General features: G+C 48.8%; 1 protein-coding gene across 1 annotated transcript in view; it reads right to left on the bottom strand.

Moving 5' to 3' along the window:
- orb2 (cytoplasmic polyadenylation element-binding protein orb2) overlaps positions 1-21,701 on the bottom strand; it is a 359,903-nt gene that overhangs the window by 253,214 nt on the left and 84,988 nt on the right. The window contains exon 2 of the mRNA XM_071688830.1: positions 15,869-15,898. The gene's annotated coding sequence lies outside the window, so the exon portion shown is untranslated. The remainder of the gene's footprint in view (positions 1-15,868; positions 15,899-21,701) is intronic.

Here is a 21,701-nt window from a genome sequence, read left to right as displayed (position 1 = left end):
AGGGGAATGTAAGACCCCAGCAATGTTCAATTCGTGAAAGAATGATTGCCTTCAACAACACCATCAATGACTTTACTTTCCTTGTCTTGAAGGTCCGCATGATCCAGCCTGCCATCTTTCTGCATGAGGCAACTCTTGCTTTGTTGTGTTCGCTGAAGGTTAGGTCGTTCGACATTATTACTCTGACGATATTCATAATATTCAACTGGTTTATGATAAAGTTTAAGACTGTCCAATAATCTGTGTTTTTTCAATTTCTTCATTTTCCCCATACCTCAAGAGCCGGAACTTATCTCCACTGAAAAACATATCGTTCTCTGTTGTCCTGTTAAAGACTTTGTTTATGTCCCCGAAGTCTTTCAGCATCGACAGATACGACTTTCATACTTAATCTTGTATCATCTGTAAAGGATGATATGAAACTGTGGTTCGTGTTTGCGTCAATGTGAGAAGTAATGATGAGGAACAGGAGGGGTGCAAGTACAGTGCCTTGGGGGACTGAGCTTTTTACTATGGAGGCGCTGGAGGTTACATGGTTTACAACTACGAGTTGTGATCTGTTAGTTAAAAAGTTATATATATCCATGTCCTAATTTTTTCAGCTATTCCCATCTGTCGCATTTTATGTGCCATGACACCGTGATCACACGCCTCAAAGATTTTGCAAAGTCTGTGTAAATCACGTCAACAATTGGTTTCCAGAGCTTCAACAATCCTGTCATAACGATCAAGCAACTGAGAGAGGCAACATCTTCCCGCCCTGACACCATGTTGTCCTGGGTTATGTAGAGTATTCACTTCCATACATTCAGTCAACTTGCCTCATAGGACTCTCGGTGATTCTGATGACGTATGATATCACTGCTCTCGGTTGATATTCTGATGACGTATGATATCACTGCTCTCGGTTGATATTCTGATGACGTATGATATCACTGCTCTCGGTTGATATTCTGATGACGTATGATATCACTGCTCTCGGTTGATATTCTGATGACGTATGATATCACTGCTCTTGTTTTCCGGGACTGCTTTGCTCCCACCTTTGTGGAGTGGGACGATGTGGGTCAGGTCCTGACTCTCTGGGATGATGCCAGAATATCAACTCCCCAGGATGTTTAGTGCACGTGCTAGAGTATGTCTTGCATCTCCTCATGAAGACTGAGTGTAGTCCTGGGGCTGAGTGCATGGCTATGTTCTGAGTGTAGTCCTGGGGCTGAGTGCATGGCTATGTTCTGAGTGTAGTCCTGGGGCTGAGTGCATGGCTATGTTCTGAGTGTAGTCCTGGGGCTGAGTGCATGGCTATGTTCTGAGTGTAGTCCTGGGGCTGAGTGCATGGCTATGTTCTGAGTGTAGTCCTGGGGCTGAGTGCATGGCTATGTTCTGAGTGTAGTCCTGGGGCTGAGTGCATGGCTATGTTCTGAGTGTAGTCCTGGGGCTGAGTGCATGGCTATGTTCTGAGTGTAGTCCTGGGGCTGAGTGCATGGCTATGTTCTGAGTGTAGTCCTGGGGCTGAGTGCATGGCTATGTTCTGAGTGTAGTCCTGGGGCTGAGTGCATGGCTATGTTCTGAGTGTAGTCCTGGGGCTGAGTGCATGGCTATGTTCTGAGTGTAGTCCTGGGCCTGAGTGCATGGCTATGTTCTGACTGACCCTCTCGAAATCTTGTGTCCAGGTGGTGATGTCTGCCAAGTGTACACTTAGGGCATTACTGTTTACGAAAAAGTCTGTTGGGTCATTTATCTTTAACGATGTTTTTGCCTCGTTGAACACCGATGTACATTGCCTTTTTAGAAGAATCTCTCTCATCTTTTGGGCAGTCGTCTTTTATATAGAGTTACCTTCTGTTTTGAGTTGGCCAATGGAGATGTGGTTCTGGATCCCCTTTCCTTGTTCTATTTCCTGCGTTGCACGCGGGATTTTTAACTTCTGGTTTGTGTCAGATAATTCACTTGACAGGTTTTCTTTCCTTTGCAAGGTGAGTTGTGGCTTGTTTAGAAGGTGTGCAGTTCATTTTGGCCTGCTGTAAAGTGGTCGTCTTGCTCGTTGTAACCTACACCTTTGGTACTTTCTTCTGGCTGGTATATGTACAGTTGTGGTCATGTTTGGAGTACCAAAGTGGTGGTGTCAGTTACACAGTCCTCTGTTGTGGTACTCAGCAGGGTTTCCAACCATTGTCTCGCACACACATTGATCACCTCCTCCTCCTCCTCCCAGTTTACTATTAAAACGAGAGTGAGTGAAAACATCTGCAGTGTTTCCTGTGTTCTGACTTGGCAGTGTAGCATCCAAGATGGTTCTGACTGCAGTCAAGTTGGGATCAGAATATAGGGTGTTTGTGGTGGTAATATCACACATCAAGTCCACATTATTTGTGAAGATTAAGTCCACAATGTTATATCCTCTGCTTGGTTTTGTTATTAACTGATTGAGGGAGAACTTTCACATAATCTGAATATCTTTCATTTTTGCATGTGTTCGTCGGAGCTGCTTCCAGTGGTGGCTCTACTGTATCTACGTCCCTCTGGGGCTGGGACGTGCTGGTTCTACTGTATCTACGTCCTCCTGGGGTCTGGGACGTGCTGGCTCTACTGTATCTACGTCCCTCTGGGGCTGGGACGTGCTGTTCTACTATATCTACGTCCCTCTGGGGCTGGGACGTGCTGGCTCTACTGTATCTACGTCCCTCTGGGGCTGGGACGTGCTGGCTCTACTGTATCTACGTCCCTCTGGGGCTGGGACGTGCTGGCTCTACTGTATCGACGTCCCTCTGGGGCTGGGACGTGCTGGCTCTACTGTATCTACGTCCCTCTGGGGCTGGGACGTGCTGGCTCTACTGTATCTACGTCCCTCTGGGGCTGGGACGTGCTGGCTCTACTGTATCTACGTCCCTCTGGGGCTGGGACGTGCTGGCTCTACTGTAGCTACGTCCCTCTGGGGCTGGGACGTGCTGGCTTTACTGTATCTACGTCCCTCTGGGGCTGGGACGTGCTGGTTCTACTGTATCTACGTCCCTCTGGGGCTGGGACGCGCTGGCTCTACTGTATCTACGTCCTCCTGGGGGCTGGGACGTGCTGGCTCTACTGTAATTACGTCCCTCTGGGGCTAGGACGTGCTGGCTCTACTGTATCTACGTCCCTCTGGGGCTGGGACGTGCTGGCTCTAGTGTGTCCACGTCCCAAAGCGTCTAAACATCGATCGCCAACCACAGCACGACTGGTGGGAGGTGTGGGTCGGGGGAGTGTGGGGGAGGGGGGAGATAGAGCCAAGATTGCTGCCTCAACCTTGTAGAACTGTACAGTGCCTGGTGTAGTGACCTGTTGTCTTGGTGGTGGTGTAGTGACCTGTTGTCTTGGTGGTGGTTGTAGTGACCTACTGTCTTGATGGTGGTGTAGGGACCTGTTGTCTTGGTGGTGGTGTAGGGACCTGTTGTCTTGGGGGTGGTGTAGTGACCTGTTGTCTTGGTGGTGGTGTGGTGACCTGTTGTCTTGGTGGTGGTGTAGGGACCTGTTGTCTGGTGGTGGTTGAGTGACCTGTGTCTTTGTTGTCCTGTTGTCTTGGTGGTGGTGTGGTGACCTGTTGTCCTGGTGGTGGTGTAGGGACCTGTTGTCTTGGTGGTGGTTGTAGTGACCTGTTGTCTTGGTGGTGGTGTAGGGACCTGTTGTCTTGTTGGTGGTGTAGGGACCTGTTGTCTTGGTGGTGGTGTAGTGACCTGTTGTCTTGGTGGTGGTGTAGTGACCTGTTGTCTTGGTGGTGGTGTAGTGACCTGTTGTCTTGGTGGTGGTTGTAGTGACCTGTTGTCTTGGTGGTGGTGTAGTGACCTGTTGTCTTGGTGGTGGTGTAGGGACCTGTTGTCTTGGTGGTGGTGTAGGGACCTGTTGTCTTGGTGGTGGTGTAGTGACCTGTTGTCTTGGTGGTGGTGTAGGGACCTGTTGTCTTGGTGGTGGTGTAGGGACTTGTTGTCTTGGTGGTGGTGTAGTGACCTGTTGTCTTGGTGGTGGTGTAGTGACCTGTTGTGTTGGTGGTGGTGTAGTGACCTGTTGTCTTGATGGTGGTGTAGGGACCTGTTGTCTTGGTGGTGGGGTAGGGATCTGTTGTCTTGGTGGTGGTGTAGTGACCTGTTGTCTTGGTGGTGGTGTAGTGACTTGTTGTCTTGGTGGTGGTGTAGTGACCTGTTGTCTTGGTGGTGGTGTAGGGACCTGTTTTCTTGGTGGTGGTGTAGTTACCTGTTGTCTTGGTTGTGGTGTAGTGACCTGTTGTCTTGGTGGTGGTGTAATGACCTGTTGTGTTGGTGATGGTGTAGGGACCTGTTGTCTTGGTGGTGGTGTCGTGACCTGTTGTCTTGGTGGTGGTGTAGTGACCTGTTGTCTTGGTGGTGGTGTCGTGACCTGTTGTCTTGGTGGTGGTGTAGTGACCTGTTTTCTTGATGTTGGTGTAGTGACCTGTTGTCTTGATGTTGGTGTAGGGACCTGTTGTCTTGGTAGTGGTGTAGTGACCTGTTGTCTTGGTGGTGGTGTAGTGACCTGTTGTCTTGGTGGTGGTGTAGTTACCTGTTGTCTTGATAGTGGTGTAGTGACCTGTTGTCTTGGTAATGGTGTAGGGACCTATTGTCTGGGTGGTGGTGTAGTGACCTGTTGTCTTGGTGGTGGTGTGTTGAACAGTTATCTTGATGGTGGTGTAGTGACCTGTTGTCTTGGTGGTGGTGTAGTGACCTGTTGTCTTGGTGGTGGTGTAGTGACCTGTTGTCTTGGTGGTGGTGTAGGGACCTGTTGTCTTGGTGGTGATGCTGTGACCTGTTGTCTTGATGGTGGTGTAGTGACCTGTTGTCTTGGTGGTGGTGTAGTGACCTGTTGTCTTGGTGGTTGTGTAGGGACCTGTTGTCTTGGTGGTGGTGTAGGGACCTGTTGTCTTGATGGTGGTGTAGTGACCTGTTGTCTTGGTGGTGGTGTAGTGACCTGTTGTCTTGGTGGTGGAGTAGTGACCTGTTGTCTTGATGGTGGTGTAGTGACCTGTTGTCTTGGTGGTGGTGTAGGGACCTGTTTTCTTGGTGGTGGTGTAGTGACCTGTTGTCTTGATGGTGGTGTAGTGACCTGTTGTCTTGGTGGAGGTGTAGTGACCTGTTGTCTTGGTGGTGGTGTAGTGACGTGTTGTCTTGGTGGTGGTGTAGGGACCTGTTGATTTGGTGGTGGTGCAGGGTCGTTGTCTTGATGGTGGTGTAGTGACCTGTTGTGTTGGTGGTGGTGTAGTGACCTGTTGTCTTGGTGGTGGAGTAGTGACCTGTTATCTTGGAGTGGTGTAGTGATCTGTTGTCTTGGTGGAGGTGTAGGGACCTCTTGTCTAGGTGGTAGTGTAATGACCTGTTGTCTTGGTGGTGTAGGGACCTGTTGTCTAGGTGGTGGTGTAGTGACCTGTTGTCTTGGTGATGGTGTAGTGACCTGTTGTCTTGGTGGAGGTGTAGGGACCTGTTGTCTTGGTGGAGGTGTATGGACCTGTTGTCTTGGTGATGGTGTAGTGACCTGTTGTCTTGGTGGAGGTGTAGGGACCTGTTGTCTTGGTGGTGGAGTAGTGACCTGTTGTCTTGGTGGAGGTGTAGGGACCTGTTGTCTTGGTGGTGGTGTGGTGACCTGTTGTCTTGGTGGTGGTGTAGGGTCGTTGTCTTGGTGGAGGTGTAGGGACCTGTTGTCTTGGTGGTGGTGTAGGGTCGTTGTCTTGGTGGTGGTGTAATGACCTGTTGTCTTGGTGGTGGTGTAATGACCTGTTGTCTTGGTGGTGGTGTTGTGACCTGTTGTCTTGGTGGAGGTGTAGGGACCTGCTGTCTAGGTGGTGGTGTAATGACCTGTTGTCTTGGTGGTGGTGTAATGACCTGTTGTCTAGGTGGTGGTGTAATGACCTGTTGTCCTGGTGGTGGTGTAATGACCTGTTGTCTTGGTGGAGGTGTAGGGACCTGTTGTCTAGGTGGTGGTGTAGGGTCGTTGTCTTGGTGGTGGTGTAATGACCTGTTGTCTTGGTGGTGGTGTGGTGACCAGTTGTCTTGATGGTGTAGGGAAATGTTGTCCTGGTTGGCCGGAGGAACAATGGTTCATTTCAGCGGTACTGGTGGCAGTAGTCATCCACAGTGGTACTGGTGAAGTGGTCATCCGTAGTGGTACTGGTGATAGTTGTCACCTGGTGTGGTACTGGTGGTAATGGTTATCTCCTGTGGTACTGGTGGTAATGGTTATCTGCTGTGGTACTGGTGGTAATGGTTATCTGGTGTGGTACTGGTGGTAATGGTTACCTGGTGTGGTACTGGTGGTAATGGTTACCTGGTGTGGTACTGGTGGTAATGGTCACCTGGTGTGGTACTGGTGGTAATGGTCATCTGGTGTGGTACTGGTGGTAATGGTTATCTGGTGTGGTACTGGTGGTAATGGTTACCTGGTGTGGTACTGGTGGTAATGGTTATCTGCTGTGGTACTGGTGGTAATGGTTACCTGGTGTGGTACTGGTTATCTGCTGTGGTACTGGTGGCAGTGGTCATCGGTTGTAGTACTGGTGGTAGCGGCCATCTAATGTGGTGCTGGTGGTAGTGGTCATCTGTTGTGGCACTGGTAGTGGCGATTACCTGCTATGGCATTGGTGGTATTGGTCATTTGCTGTGGTAATGGTGTCATTTTTTAACTGCTGTGGAGTTGATGGTTGTGATAATGAGTTGTGGTACTGATGATAGTGGTCATCTGCTGTGGTGCTGGTGGCAATCATTTCTGCTATGGCACTGGCGATTATCTGCTGTGGCACTGTTAGTGGCGATTATCTGCTGTGGCACTGTTAGTGGCGATTATCTGCTGTGGCACTGTTAGTGTCGATTATCTGCTGTGGCACTGTTAGTAGCAATTATCTGCTGTGGCACTGTTAGTGGCGATTATCTGCTGTGGAACTGGTGGTAGTGGGCATCGTTTGTGGTGCTGGTGGTAGTGGTTAACTGCTGTGACATTAGTGGTATTGATCACCTGTTGTGGCAAAGGTGGTAGTGGTCAGCTGCAGTGGCACTGGTGGCAGTCACCTGCTGTGGTATCAGTGCGGCATACGCATTAGTTATAGTGAAGCTCTGCTACAATGCGAGTGGTAGTAAAGCTGTACTTTGGTACCGGTTGTAGATGGGCTGTGGTATGGTAGTGATGATAACAAGGATCACCTGTGGTACTGGTTGTAGATGGGCTGTGGTATGGTAGTGATGATAACAAGGATCACCTGTGGTACTGGTTGTAGATGGGCTGTGGTATGGTAGTGATGATAACAAGGATCACCTGTGGTACTGGTTGTAGATGGGCTGTGGTATGGTAGTGATGATAACAAGGATCACCTGTGGTACTGGTTGTAGATGGGCTGTGGTATGGTAGTGATGATAACAAGGATCACCTGAGGTACTGGTTGTAGATGGGCTGTGGTATGGTAGTGATGATAATAAGGATCACCTGTGGTACTGGTTGTAGATGGGCTGTGGTATGGTAGTGATGATAACAAGGATCACCTGTGGTACTGGTTGTAGATGGGCTGTGGTATGGTAGTGATGATAACAAGGATCACCTGTGGTACTGGTTGTAGATGGGCTGTGGTATGGTAGTGATGATAACAAGGATCACCTGTGGTACTGGTTGTAGATGGGCTGTGGTATGGTAGTGATGATAACAAGGATCACCTGAGGTACTGGTTGTAGATGGGCTGTGGTATGGTAGTGATGATAATAAGGATCACCTGAGGTACTGGTTGTAGATGGGCTGTGGTATGGTAGTGATGATAATAAGGATCACCTGAGGTACTGGTTGTAGATGGGCTGTGGTATGGTAGTGATGATAATAAGGAGCACATGTGGTACTGGTTGTAGATGGGCTGTGGTATGGTAGTGATGATAATAAGGAGCACATGTGGTACTGGTTGTAGATGGGCTGTGGTATGGTAGTGATGATAATAAGGAGCACATGGGGTACTGGTTGTAGATGGGCTGTGGTATGGTAGTGATGATAATAAGGAGCACATGGGGTACTGGTTGTAGATGGGCTGTGGTATGGTAGTGATGATAATAAGGAGCACATGGGGTACTGGTTGTAGATGGGCTGTGGTATAGTAGTAATGATAATAAGGAGCGCATGTAGTGCTAACAGGCATGGGGATAAGGTGTTCGTGGTATCAATAAAAATGTGGTGTGGTACTGGTCGACCAGGGAAGTGTAGCAGTATGGTGGTCACAACAACCTTCTGGTCTGTGTGGCACACAAAACTATACATGAATGAGGTCAAGACGCGATACACAGCCTCTCTGATGATTGGCCGCCAACTGACCCAATGCCCTGCAGCTACCCACCACACAGGTCACCGGCGAGCTACGTCAATGTTAGCCTCTATACCTCGGCGAGCTACATCAATGTTAGCCTCTATACCTCGGCGAGCTACATCAATGTTAGCCTCTATACCTCGGCGAGCTACATCAATGTTAGCCTCTATACCTCGGCGAGCTACATCAATGTTAGCCTCTATGCCTCGGCGAGCTACATCAATGTTAGCTTCTATACCTCGGCGAGCTACATCAATGTTAGCTTCTATACCTCGGCGAGCTACATCAATGTTAGCTTCTATACCTGGGAGCCCACGTTACCCAACGACCGCCACCACAACCATCTAGAAAGCAAGTATTAATGTAGAGTAAATAGCACGATAAACTGAGGGAGTTTGTGTGGCTTCAACCGGTCTATACCACTAACTCCACCATCCCTCCCTGCCTCACACCCCCTCCCTTCACCCCCTCTCCTCTCCCTGCCTCACACCCTCGCCTCCTCCTCCCTACTCAGCAACTTGCCAAACTGGGAGGAACTGTGTCACTGGGCCTCACTACATCGTGCGCCTGGCAGCCTGAAGGCCCTCGCCCCGCCACCACCACCACCACCACGCAGCTCCCACTCTTCACCGGCAATACCTCAACCCAGTTTTATATTTCCCCTGACGGAGTAGAAGGTGAGGCATCATCTACTTCTAACGTTCATCCATCACTTTCACAGCTGGGCTATGCCGTCGACGGGTCAAAGTCTTGCGAAAATATCGTGGTCCTCATCTTTAAAACTGGAGGCGTCCCCTGGGAGGAAGGGCTGGCGTCGTTATGGGAGATGATGGAGGCGACCAAGAGCTCCGAGGTGAGGGCTGCTGGAGCCCAGGCTGGCGGACGGGAGCCTGAGTTAACATGGGCTCCCAACACTGGGATCTCTCGACCCACACAATTATGTTTACTAAACCCATCCCCAACCTAACCTCTCATACACCACCCTGCTTCCTCAGGTACCACTCTGATCCTACACGTACCACCCTGGATCCTCAGGTACCATCCTGGTCCTTCGTGTACCATCCTGGTCACTCATGTACCAACCTGGTCACTCATGTACCATCCTGGTCGTTCATGTAGCATCCTGGTCACTCATGTACCATCCTGGTCTCTCGTGTACCACCCTGGTCGTTCACGCACCACACTGGTCACTTATGTACCATCCTGATCGTTCGTGTACCACCCTGGTCGTTCATGTAACACCCTGGTAGTTCATGCACAAACCTGGTCACTCATGTACCATCCTGGTCACTCATGTAACATCCTGGTCGTTCATGTATCACCCTGGTCCCTTATGTACCATCCTGGTCGTTCAGGTACCACCCTGGTCACTTATGCACCATCCTGGTCGTTCATGTACCATCCTGGTCGTTCATGTACCATCCTGGTCATTCATGTACCATCCTGGTCGTTCACGTACCTCCCTGGTCACTTATGAACCATCCTGGTTGTTCATGTACCACCCTGGTCACTCATGTACCATCCTGGTCGTTCATGTACCATCCTGGTCGTTCATGTACCAACTTGGTCACTCACGTACCATCCTGGTCGTTCACGTACCACCATGGTCACTTATGTACCATCATGGTCGTTCATGTACCATCCTGGTCACTCATGTACCAACTTAGTGCTTCATGTACCACCCTGGTCGTTCATGTACCATCCTGGTCACTCATGAATCATCCTGGTCACTCATGTACCATCTTGGTCGTTCATGTACCATCCTGGTCGTTCATGTACCACCCTGGGCACTCATGTACCACTTTGGTCGTTCATGTGCCATCCTGGTCACTCATGTACCATCCTGGTCTCTCATGTACCATCCTGGTCGTACATGTACTACCCTGCTCACTTATGTACCATCCTGGTCGTTCATGTACCATCCTGGTCGTTCATGTACCATCCTGGTCACTCATGAACCATCCTGGTCACTTATGTACCATCCTGGTCGTTCATGTACCATCCTGGTCATTCACGTACCACCCTGGTCGTTCCTGTACCACCCTGATCGTTCATGTAACACCCTGGTCGTTCATGTACCACCCTGGTCGTTCATGTACCACCCTGGTCACTCATGTACCATCTTGGTCGTTCATGTACTTTCCTGGTCACTCATGTACCACCCTGGTCGTTCATGTACCATCCTGGTCACTCATGTACCATCCTGGTCACTCATGTACATCCTGGTGTTCATGTACCATCTTGGTCACTCATGCACCATCTTGGTGTTCACGTACCATTCTGGTCGCTCATGTACCATCCTGGTCGTTCATGTACCACCCTGGTCACTCATGTACCACCCTGGTCACTCATGTACCATCCTGGTCGTTCATGTACCACCCTGGTTACCCATGTACCACCCTGGTCACTCATGTACCATCCTGGTCGTTCATGTACTACCCTTGTCACTCATGTACCACCATGGTTTTTCATGTACCAACCTGGTCACTCATGTACCAAACTCGTCGTTCATGTACCACCCTGGTCACTCATGTACCCCCCTGGTCGTTCATGTACCAACCTGGTCACTCATGTACCATCCTGGTCACTCATGTACCATCCTAGTCGTTCATGTACCACCCTGGTTACCCATGTACCATCCTGGCCGTTCATGTATCATCCTGGTCACTCATGCACCATCCTGGTCGTTCATGTACCATCATGGTCGTTCATGTACCACCCTGGTCGTTCATATACCACCCTGGTGGTTCATGTGCCACCCTGGTGGTTCATGTACCACCCTGGTGGTTCATGTACCACCCTGGTGGTTCATGTACCATCCTGGTCATTCATGTACCATCCTGGTCACTCATGTACCATCCTGGTCACTCATGTACCACCATGGTCGTTCATGTACCATCCTGGTCGTTCATGTACCACCCTGGTCACTCATGTACCACCCTGGTCGTTCATGTACCACCCTGGTCGTTCATGTACCACCCTGGTCACTCATGTACCATCTTGGTCGTTCATGTACTTTCCTGATCACTCATGTACCATCCTGGTCGTTCATGTACCATCCTGGTCACTCATGTACCATCCTGGTCACTCATGTACCACCCTGGTCGTTCATGTACCACCCTGGTCACTCATGTACCATCCTGGTCACTCATGTACTTTCCTGGTCACTCATGTACCATCATGGTCGTTCATGTACCATCCTGGACGTTCATGTACCATCCTGGTCGTTCATGTACCATCATGGTCGTTCATGTACCATCCTGGTCGTTCAGGTACCATCTTGGTCACTCATGTATCATCTTGGTCATTCATGTACCATCCTGGTCACTTATGTATCATCCTGGTCGTTCATGTACCATCCTGGTCACTTATGTACCATCCTGGTCACTCATGTACCATCCTGGTCACTCATGTACCATCCTGGTCGTTCATGTACCACCCTGGTCACCCATGTACCATCCTAGTCACTTATGTACCATCCTGGTCCCTCATGTACCACCCTGGTCGTTCATGTACCATCCTGGTCACTCATGTACCACCCTGGTCACTTATGTACCATCCTGGTCGTTCATGTACCACCCTGGTCACTCATGCACCATCCTGGTCGTTCATGTACCATCCTGGTCGTTCATGTACCATCCTGGTCACTCATGTACCATCCTGGTCGTTCATGTACCATCTTGGTTATTCATGTACCACCCTGGTCACTCATGTACCACCATGGTCACTCACGTACCATTCTGGTCGTTCATGTACCATCTTGGTCGTTCATGTACCATCCTGGTCACTCATGTACCATCCTGGTCACTTATGTACCATCCTGCTCACTCATGTACCATCCTGGTCGTTCATGTACCATCCTGGTCGTTCATGTACCACCCTGGTCGTTCATGTACCATCCTGGTCACTCATGTACCAACCTGGTCACTCATGTACCATCCTGGTCGTTCATGTACCATCCTGGTCACTCATGTACCATCCCGGTCACTTATGTACCATCCTGGTCGTTCATGTACTACCCTGGTCATTCATGTACCATCCTGGTCGTTCATGTACCCTCTTGGTAACTCATGTACCACCCTGGTCACTCATGTACCATCCTGGTCGTTCATGTACCATCTTGGTCACTCACGTACCACCCTGGTCACTCATGTACCATCCTGGTCGTTCATGTACAAATCTTGGTCACTCATGTACCATCCTGGTCGTTCAAGGAATACTCTGGCCCTTATTGTCGTAATTCTCTCTCTCTCTCTCTCTCTCTCTCTCTCTCTCTCTCTCTCTCTCTCTCTCTCTCTCTCTCTCTCTCTCTCTCAGGGTTGCCAACACAGTCAGAATATGTCAAGAACGCAGGCAGGGTTGCCACCTCTGCCGCGGGCCCACCGCCAGACACCCTTGGTCAAACTTTCCTTTGAATCAGAGGTTGTCCAGGTGTGAGGAGAATTCCGGGAGACTGTTCCCTCCAGATGGGGAAGGAAGGCTCGCTCCTTGCCTTTATGGGACAGACTGAGATGACTTCCCCTTACCTATGGGGGAGGGACTTCCTCCTTACCTACGGGGGAGGGAGGCCAGAGGCAACCCCGGTACACCTGTAAAGGTAAAGGCTTGACCGGAGTTAAAATCCAACCCAACTTATACAAACGTCGTACCGTCGTGCTTAAGGTACGTACCGTCGTGCTCAAGGATCGTACCGTCGTGCTCAAGGGTCGTACCGTCGTGCTTAAGGTACGTACCGTCGTGCTCAAGGATCGTACCGTCGTGCTCAAGGGTCGCACCGTCGTGCTCAAGGGTCGTACCGTCGTGCTCAAGGATCGTACCATCGTGTTCAAGGATCGTACCGTCGTGCTCAAGGCTCGTACCGTCGTGCTCAAGGTTCGTACCGTCGTGCTCAAGGTACGTACCTTCGAGCTCAAGGGTCGTAACGTCGTGCTCAAGGATCGTACCATTGTGTTCAAGGATCGTACCATCGTGCTCAAGGATCGTACCATCGTGCTCAAGGATCGTACCATCGTGCTCAAGGGTCGTACCGTCGTGCTCAAGGATCGTACCGTCGCTTAAGATTCGTATCGTCGTGCTCAAGGATCGTATCGTCGTGCTCACGGTTCGTACCATTGTGTTCAAGGATCGTACCATCGTGCTCAAGGGGCGTACCGTCGTGCTCAAGGGTCGTACCGTCGTGCTCAAGGATCGTACCATCGTGCTCAAGGGGCGTATCGTCGTGCTCAAGGGGCGTACCGTTGGTCTCAAGGGTCGTACCGTCGTGCTCAAGGATCGTACCATCGTGCTCAAGGGGCGTACCGTCGTGCTCAAGGGTCGTATCGTCGGTCTCAAGGGTCGTACCGTCGTGCTCAAGGATCGTACCATCGTGCTCAAGGGTCGTACCGTCGTGCTCAAGGGTCGTACCGTCGTGCTCAAGGGTCGTACCGTCGTGCTCAAGATTCGTGTCGTCGTGCTCACGGATCGTATCGTCGTGCTCACGGTTCGTACCATTGTGTTCAAGGATCGTACCATCGTGCTCAAGGGTCGTACCGTCGTGCTCAAGGGTCGTACCGTCGGTCTCAAGGGTCGTACCGTCGTGCTCAAGGATCATACCGTTGTACTCAAGAAATTCAGCCTTTGCGACACCTCGATCGTCATCCTGAGTTACGTCCATCGTAAGTCAGTTGAGCTTGCGTCACTCAGCTGCGTAACCGACCCTCCCTGGCTACTACCTTACGCACGCCACACTTCTAACATCCCGGTCTTATACTTTTACAACACGGCAGTTTACAGCCTCAAGATTATAGCTGTGTATAGCCCCAGTATGCGACAAGATAATTCACAGCCCCATTTTACAACATAGCTGTGTATAGCCCCAGAATACAAGATGTTAATTCATGGCCCCACTTTACAACATAGCAGTGTATAGCCTCAGATTACAAGTTGTTAATTCATAACCCCAATTTACAACATAGCGGTGTACAGCCCCAGTATACAAGTTGGAAACACAGCCCCAATTGACAACATAGCGGTATACAGCCCCAGTATACAAGATGGTATTTCATAGCCTCAGTTTACAACACTGCAGTGTACAACCGAGGTATTCAACATGACAGTTCACAGCCCCAGTTGACAACATGACCGTGTATATAGCCCCTAGTTTACAACATAGCCATGCTTATACAATGTGAGTGTTACACGTTAGCATTACACAACACGTTCCTTTGTTATACATGTGTTAATCACCAACACAACGGTCACACACATACAGCATTTACCTAAAACTAAAATATGAATATATTTGCCTCTTGAATTAAAACCTAAAATTCTGCCAGGGTCTGATATGTACAACCCATTAATCTGAAGATCACCTACTTGGGAAATTATCACACGAACGTCTTTATGAAAAAAAAAATATATAAATGAAAAAAAATAAAAATGTTAACATAATTCGTGGCAGATAATCGGGGGGAAAAATTTCCAAAAAATTATTTAAGAATTCTTATGGTATGAGGCAGGCTTTTCAGTGTTATGATACACAGAGAAAATAACATCAAAGAAAATATTACTCTTTGGTTACCTATCAGCTCTGACCGATTATAAACAAAAAATAAACAAAATATGTTAAAATATAATTAACTTGAGAAATAATCACAAAGGTTATTTAAATTTGGTTGACAATAATACCACACGGATTCAACTTAGGAGAAAATCCGCCCACAAAACCTTTAATAATAAAAGCTCCCAAATTACTTAAACCTGGGAGATAATCTCCCCGAAGTACTTAAACTTGGGAGATAATCTCCCCAACATTACTTAAACGTAAGAAATAAACGCTCCAAGATTACTTAAACTTGGAAGATAATCTCCCCAAAATTACTTAAACGTAAGAGATAAATGCTCTCCAAAATTACTTATACTAGGGAGATAATCTCCCCAAAATTACTTAAACGTAAGAGATAAATGCTCCAAAATCATTTAAACTTGGGAGATAATCTCCCCAACATTACTTAAACGTAAGAGATAAACGCTGCAAAATTACTTCAACTTGTGTTGTAACCGTCTGAAATTATTCATATAAGTAACAATCAATCGAGATTACTTACATGTAAGTGATTAATGTTATACTTGAAAATTGAGTAATAATCATCTCAAAATTAAATTTACCTCACAATTATCCTAGATCACTTAGAGCTATATGATAATCGGTCAAAATCAATTAAACCTTAGATAATCGCCTAAAACTGACTTGACGATGTGTGATAATCCCCGTAGAATAATCAAACCCACGTGATAATCCACGAACTTCCTCCAACATGAGCGATAATCCGCCATTATCATTTACACTTGAGAGATAATGTTACTTAACAGTCTGTCATAATTGCTCTGAAGGTCCTACACTTGTGTGATAATCGACCCGAACCACTTGCTCGTATGATAATCGCCCTATGTAAACAAAGGTCCAATAACCGACCCAAGTCGACCGTAACACTGATAACTGGAACACGGTAAGTGAACACCAATGCTAACTGTACACAATACAACATCGTGAATGATAATCCACCCACAAGGAATAATTACCTTGGCTGGGCTGGCCTCGATCGCACATACCTGTGTGGGGGGGGGGGAGGGGGAGAGAAACAAATATGCAAATCAGTTATGGCCACAACATTATGAACTAACATTCTGAAACTAAATCAACATTCTGAAACTAAATCACCTCACAACCCTAATTTACGACGCATTATCAAATTATCATGCAACTGTATCATCCAACATACATAATCAGAGTATGGATATCACAAATGTATATGATAATTTATGTCTAGGATGTATGGGAACTCCAGAAAATATACATCTTATATAAATAACAATTGTAGTACGACAGATAAAAGACCTGTGTCTTCATTTATATAACATTAGACTTAAGATGATAAATTATGAAACATATATAATGTGTCTTAATAGTACAGCAGCCGACCTCAGACAGAGAGCCAGCCAGTACACTGCCCCCAGACAGCCTGGGTGGAGTATCAGGGGAATTAGAGGGTGAGGTGGCAGGGTGGAGAGTGTGGTGGCAAGGTGGAGGGTGAGATGGCATAGTGAGTGGGGAAGAAAGGTGGGTGAGGGTGAAGGGGAAGTGGCAGAGTGGAGGGTGAGGTGGAAGTGTGGAGTGTGAGGGGGCAGGGTGGAAAATGAGGTGGCAGGGTGGAGGTTGAGGTGGCAGGGTGGAGAATGAGGTGGCATGGTGGAGTGTGAGGGGGCAGGGTGGAGGGTGAGGGGGAAGAGTGGTGGGTAGGGTGGAGGGTGAGGTGGCAGGGAGAAGGGAGAGGGGGGGCAAAGCGGAGGGTGAGATGACACGGTGGAGGGTGAGGTGGCATGGTGGAGGGTGAGGTGACATGGTGGAGGATGAGGTGATAGTGTGGAGTGTGAAGGGGCAGGGTGGAGAACAAGGTGGCAGGGTGGAAAGTGAGGGGGCAGGGTGGAGTGTGAGGGGGCAGGGTGGAGGGGGAGGTGGCAAGGTGGAGGAGGAGGTGGCAAGGTGGAGGAGGAGGTGGCAAGGTGGAGGGGGAGGTGGCAGGGTGGAGGGGGAGGTGGCAGGTTGAAGGGGATGGGAGGAAGAAGGAAGGATGGAAGAATAAAGCAGGGGAGAGGATAGGAGGGAGGGCGTAGGATGGGGAGGTGTGGGGTGAGGGTGGGAGGGGGGGGGTTAGAGAGAAGGAAGGTAAGGGGAGAAGCGCTGAGGGTGAGGGGAGGAACGTGACCTTGGTGTGAGGGTCATCACTCACCCATACTCCACCACCACCACGATCAATACTACCCCCTCACCAGCCCCCCCCCCACCCACCCCATCCCCATACCTACCCTCCCCAGCCCCACACTCCATGACTCCCACCCCCATACCTGCACCACACTCCATGACTCCCACCCCCATACCTGCACCACACTCCATGACTCCCACCACCACACTTGCCCTCCCCACACCCCACACACCCTGCCACCACAGCGGCCCTTCCCGGCGCCTCATAAGTAAGGTAAATGTCATAAGTAAGGTAAATGTCATAAGTAAGGTAAATGTCATAAGTAAGGTAAATGTCATAAGTAAGGTATATAAGTAAGATACATACCATAAGTAAGGTACATGTCATAAGTGAGGTACATGTCATAAGTGAGGTACATGTCATAAGTGAGGTACATGTCATAAGTGAGGTACATGTCATAAGTGAGGTACATGTCATAAGTGAGGTACATGTCATAAGTGAGGTACATGTCATAAGTGAGGTACATGTCATAAGTGAGGTACATGTCATAAGTAAGGTAAATGTCATAAGTAAGGTAAATGTCATAAGTAAGGTAAATGTCATAAGTAAGGTATATAAGTAAGATACATACCATAAGTAAGGTACATGTCATAAGTGAGGTACATGTCATAAGTGAGGTACATGTCATAAGTGAGGTACATGTCATAAGTGAGGTACATGTCATAAGTGAGGTACATGTCATAAGTGAGGTACATGTCATAAGTAAGGGAAATGTCATAAGTAAGGTAAATGTCATAAGTAAGGTAAATGTCATAAGTAAGGTAAATGTCATAAGTAAGGTAAATGTCATAAGTAAGGTACATATCATAAGTAAGGTAAATGTCATAAGTAAGGTAAATGTCATAAGTAAGGTACGTGTCATAAGTAAGGTAAATGTCATAAGTAAGGTAAATGTCATAAGTAAGGTAAATGTCATAAGTAAGGTAAATGTCATAAGTAAGGTAAATGTCATAAGTAAGGTAAATGTCATAAGTAAGGTAAATGTCATAAGTAAGGTAAATGTCATAAGTAAGGTAAATGTCATAAGTAAGGTAAATGTCATAAGTAAGGTAAATGTCATAAGTAAGGTAAATGTCATAAGTAAGGTAAATGTCATAAGTAAGGTAAATGTCATAAGTAAGGTAAATGTCATAAGTAAGGTACATGTCATAAGTGAGGTACATGTCATAAGTGAGGTACATGTCATAAGTGAGGTACATGTCATAAGTGAGGTACATGTCATAAGTGAGGTACATGTCATAAGTGAGGTACATGTCATAAGTGAGGTACATGTCATAAGTGAGGTACATGTCATAAGTGAGGTACATGTCATAAGTGAGGTACATGTCATAAGTAAGGTACATGTCATAAGTGAGGTACATGTCATAAGTGAGGTACATGTCATAAGTGAGGTACATGTCATAAGTGAGGTACATGTCATAAGTGAGGTACATGTCATAAGTGAGGTACATGTCATAAGTGAGGTACATGTCATAAGTGAGGTACATGTCATAAGTGAGGTACATGTCATAAGTGAGGTACGTGCCATAAGTAAGGTACATGTCACACACGAGACTGGTGGTGTAGAGCGGTCCAGCCCTACATCAGGGTGTCGTCCCTCCCGGTGTACAACACAAGACACACCCCCAGAGGGTATGGCTGACCCTAACGTACACTACATGGAGAAGTAACGGGTTGACCACAGAACACGCAATCGTTGTACAGTTGAAATGTATCTCCCGTTCTAACATCAAACTTGCTGCTACCTCACCGTCGACCATCTTGTGTAGGGTGCTGCTTGATCAACACGGCTGTTCGTGTCTGCTGTTGACAGGCCCATCATACCACAGGTAAACAGGCAGAATCAAATGGAACAAAACTTGCTCATCATCCGAGGATTTCCACCACAACTTACCATCTAGTGTGGTACATACATGTGTCACCCCTTCAACGACCTCCTGGCAGAGGGCTACAGAAATGGCTACTCAGGTAGGTTATCTCGGATACGGTACAGTTCTGGAGTACGGTACAGTCTCAGAGTAAAGACTGTATCAGTAAGGTACAGTCTCAGTGTGGTACACTCCTGCTGTAAGTTATAAGGTACAATCCAAGGGCAAGGTCTAACCCAAGGTTAAGGTACAGCTCTGGTGTAACCTACACGGTACAACCCGACCATAAGGTCTGACCCAGTGGTAAGGTAAAGCTATGTTGTAACACACAGACACACACCTGACTCTACACTCTAGTACCACACGTCCACCCCAGGCTCCACACACTCACACACACACACACCACCACACACACACACATCTGACTACACCCTAGTACCACCCTCCACCCCAGGCTCCACACACACCTGATTCTACACCCCAGTACCACACCTCCACCCCAGCTCCACACACACCTGACTCACACCCTAGTACCACACCTCCACCACACACACACCTGCCTCTAAACCCTAGTACCAACACCTCCACCCCAGACTCCACACACACCTGACTCTACACCCCAGTACCACACCTCCACCAGGCTCCACACACCACACACACACCTGACACTACACCCTAGTACCACCCTCCACCCCAGGCTCCACACATACATACACACACACACACAACCTGACTCTACACCCTAGTACCACACATCCACCCCAGGCTCCACACACACACCTGCCTCTAAACCCTAGTACCACACCTCCACCACACACACACACCTGACTCTACACCCTAGTACCACACCTCACCCCAGGCTCCACACACCACACACACACACACACCACCTCCACCCCAGGCTTCCACACACACACATCTGACTCTACACCCTAGTACCACACCTCCACCCCAGGCTCCACACACACCTGATTCTACACCCCAGTACCACACTTCCACCCCAGGCTCCACACACACACACACACCTGACTCTACACCCTAGTACCACACCTCCACCCCAGGCTCCACACACACACACACACACACGCCTGACTCTACACACTAGTACCACACCTCCACCCCAGGCTCCACAGACACACACCTGACTCTACACTCTAGCACCACACCTCCACCCCAGGCTCCACACACACACACCTGACTCTACACCCTAGTACCACACCTCCACCCCAGGCTCGACACACACACCTGACTCTACATCCTAGTACCACACCTCCACCCCAGGCTCCACACACACACACACCTGACTCTACACCCTAATACCACACCTCCACCCCAGGCTCCACACACACACACACACACACACACACACACACACACACACACACACACACCTGACTCTACACCGTAGTACCACACCTCCACCCCAGGCTCCACACACACACATCTGACTCTACACCCTAGTACCACACCTCCACCCCAGGCTCCACACACACACACCTGACTCTACACTGTAGTACCACACCTCCACCCCAGGCTCCACACACACACACACCGACTCTACACCCTAGTACCACACCTCCACCCCAGGCTCCACACACACACACACACACCTGACTCTACACAATAGTACCACACCTCCACCCCAGGCTCCACACACACACACACACACCTGACTCTACACTCTAGCACCACACCTTCACCCCAGGCTCCACACACACACACCTGACTCTACACCCTAGTACCACACCTCCACCCCAGGCTCGACAGACACCTGACTCTTCACCCTAGTACCACACCTCCACCCCAGGCTCCACACACACACACACACCTGACTCTACACCCTAGTACCACACCTCCACCCCAGGCTCGACACACACCTGACTCTACACCGTAGTACCACACCTCTACCCCAGGCTCCACACACACACACACACACACCTGACTCTACACCGTAGTGCCACACCTCCACCCCAGGCTCCATACACACACACACACACCTGACTCTACACCGTAGTACCACACCTCCACCCCAGGCTCCACACACACACACACACACACACACACACACACACACCTGACTCTACACCCTAGTACCACACCTCCACCCCAGGCTCCACACACACCTGACTCTACACTCTTGTACCACACCTCCACCCCAGGCTCCACACACACACACAAACACACACACCTGACACTACACCCTAGTACCACACCTCCACCCCAGGCTCCACACACACCTAGCCCCTGGCATCAAGAGGCCACACAGCCCCGGCCAACCTCAGGTCCAGACCAACTTGGGGCTACAGTAAAAGTGAAGTGAGGTACATGTCATAAGTAAGATACAGGTCATAAGTAAGGTACATATCATAAGTAAGGTATATAAGTAAGATACATACCATAAGTAAGGTACAAGTCATAAGTAAGGTATAATTCATAAGTAAGGTACATTTCATAAGAGAGGTACGTGTCATAAGTAAGGTAAATGTCATAAGTAAGGTACGTGTCATAAGTAAGGAACATGTCATACCTAAGGTACATGTCATAAGTAAGGGAAATGTCATAAGTAAGGTACGTGTCATAAGTAAGGTACGAACCATAAGTAAGGAACATGTCACACACGAGACTGATGGTGTAGAGCGGTCCAGCCCTACATCAGGGTGTCGTCCCTCCCGGTGTACAACACAAGACACACCCCCAGAGGGTATGGCTGACCCTAACGTACAG

The sequence above is a fragment of the Panulirus ornatus genome, chromosome 46, assembly GCF_036320965.1.
Source record: "Panulirus ornatus isolate Po-2019 chromosome 46, ASM3632096v1, whole genome shotgun sequence".
Lineage (NCBI taxonomy): Eukaryota > Metazoa > Arthropoda > Malacostraca > Decapoda > Palinuridae > Panulirus > Panulirus ornatus.
This window is presented reverse-complemented; position numbering and strand designations above follow the sequence as displayed.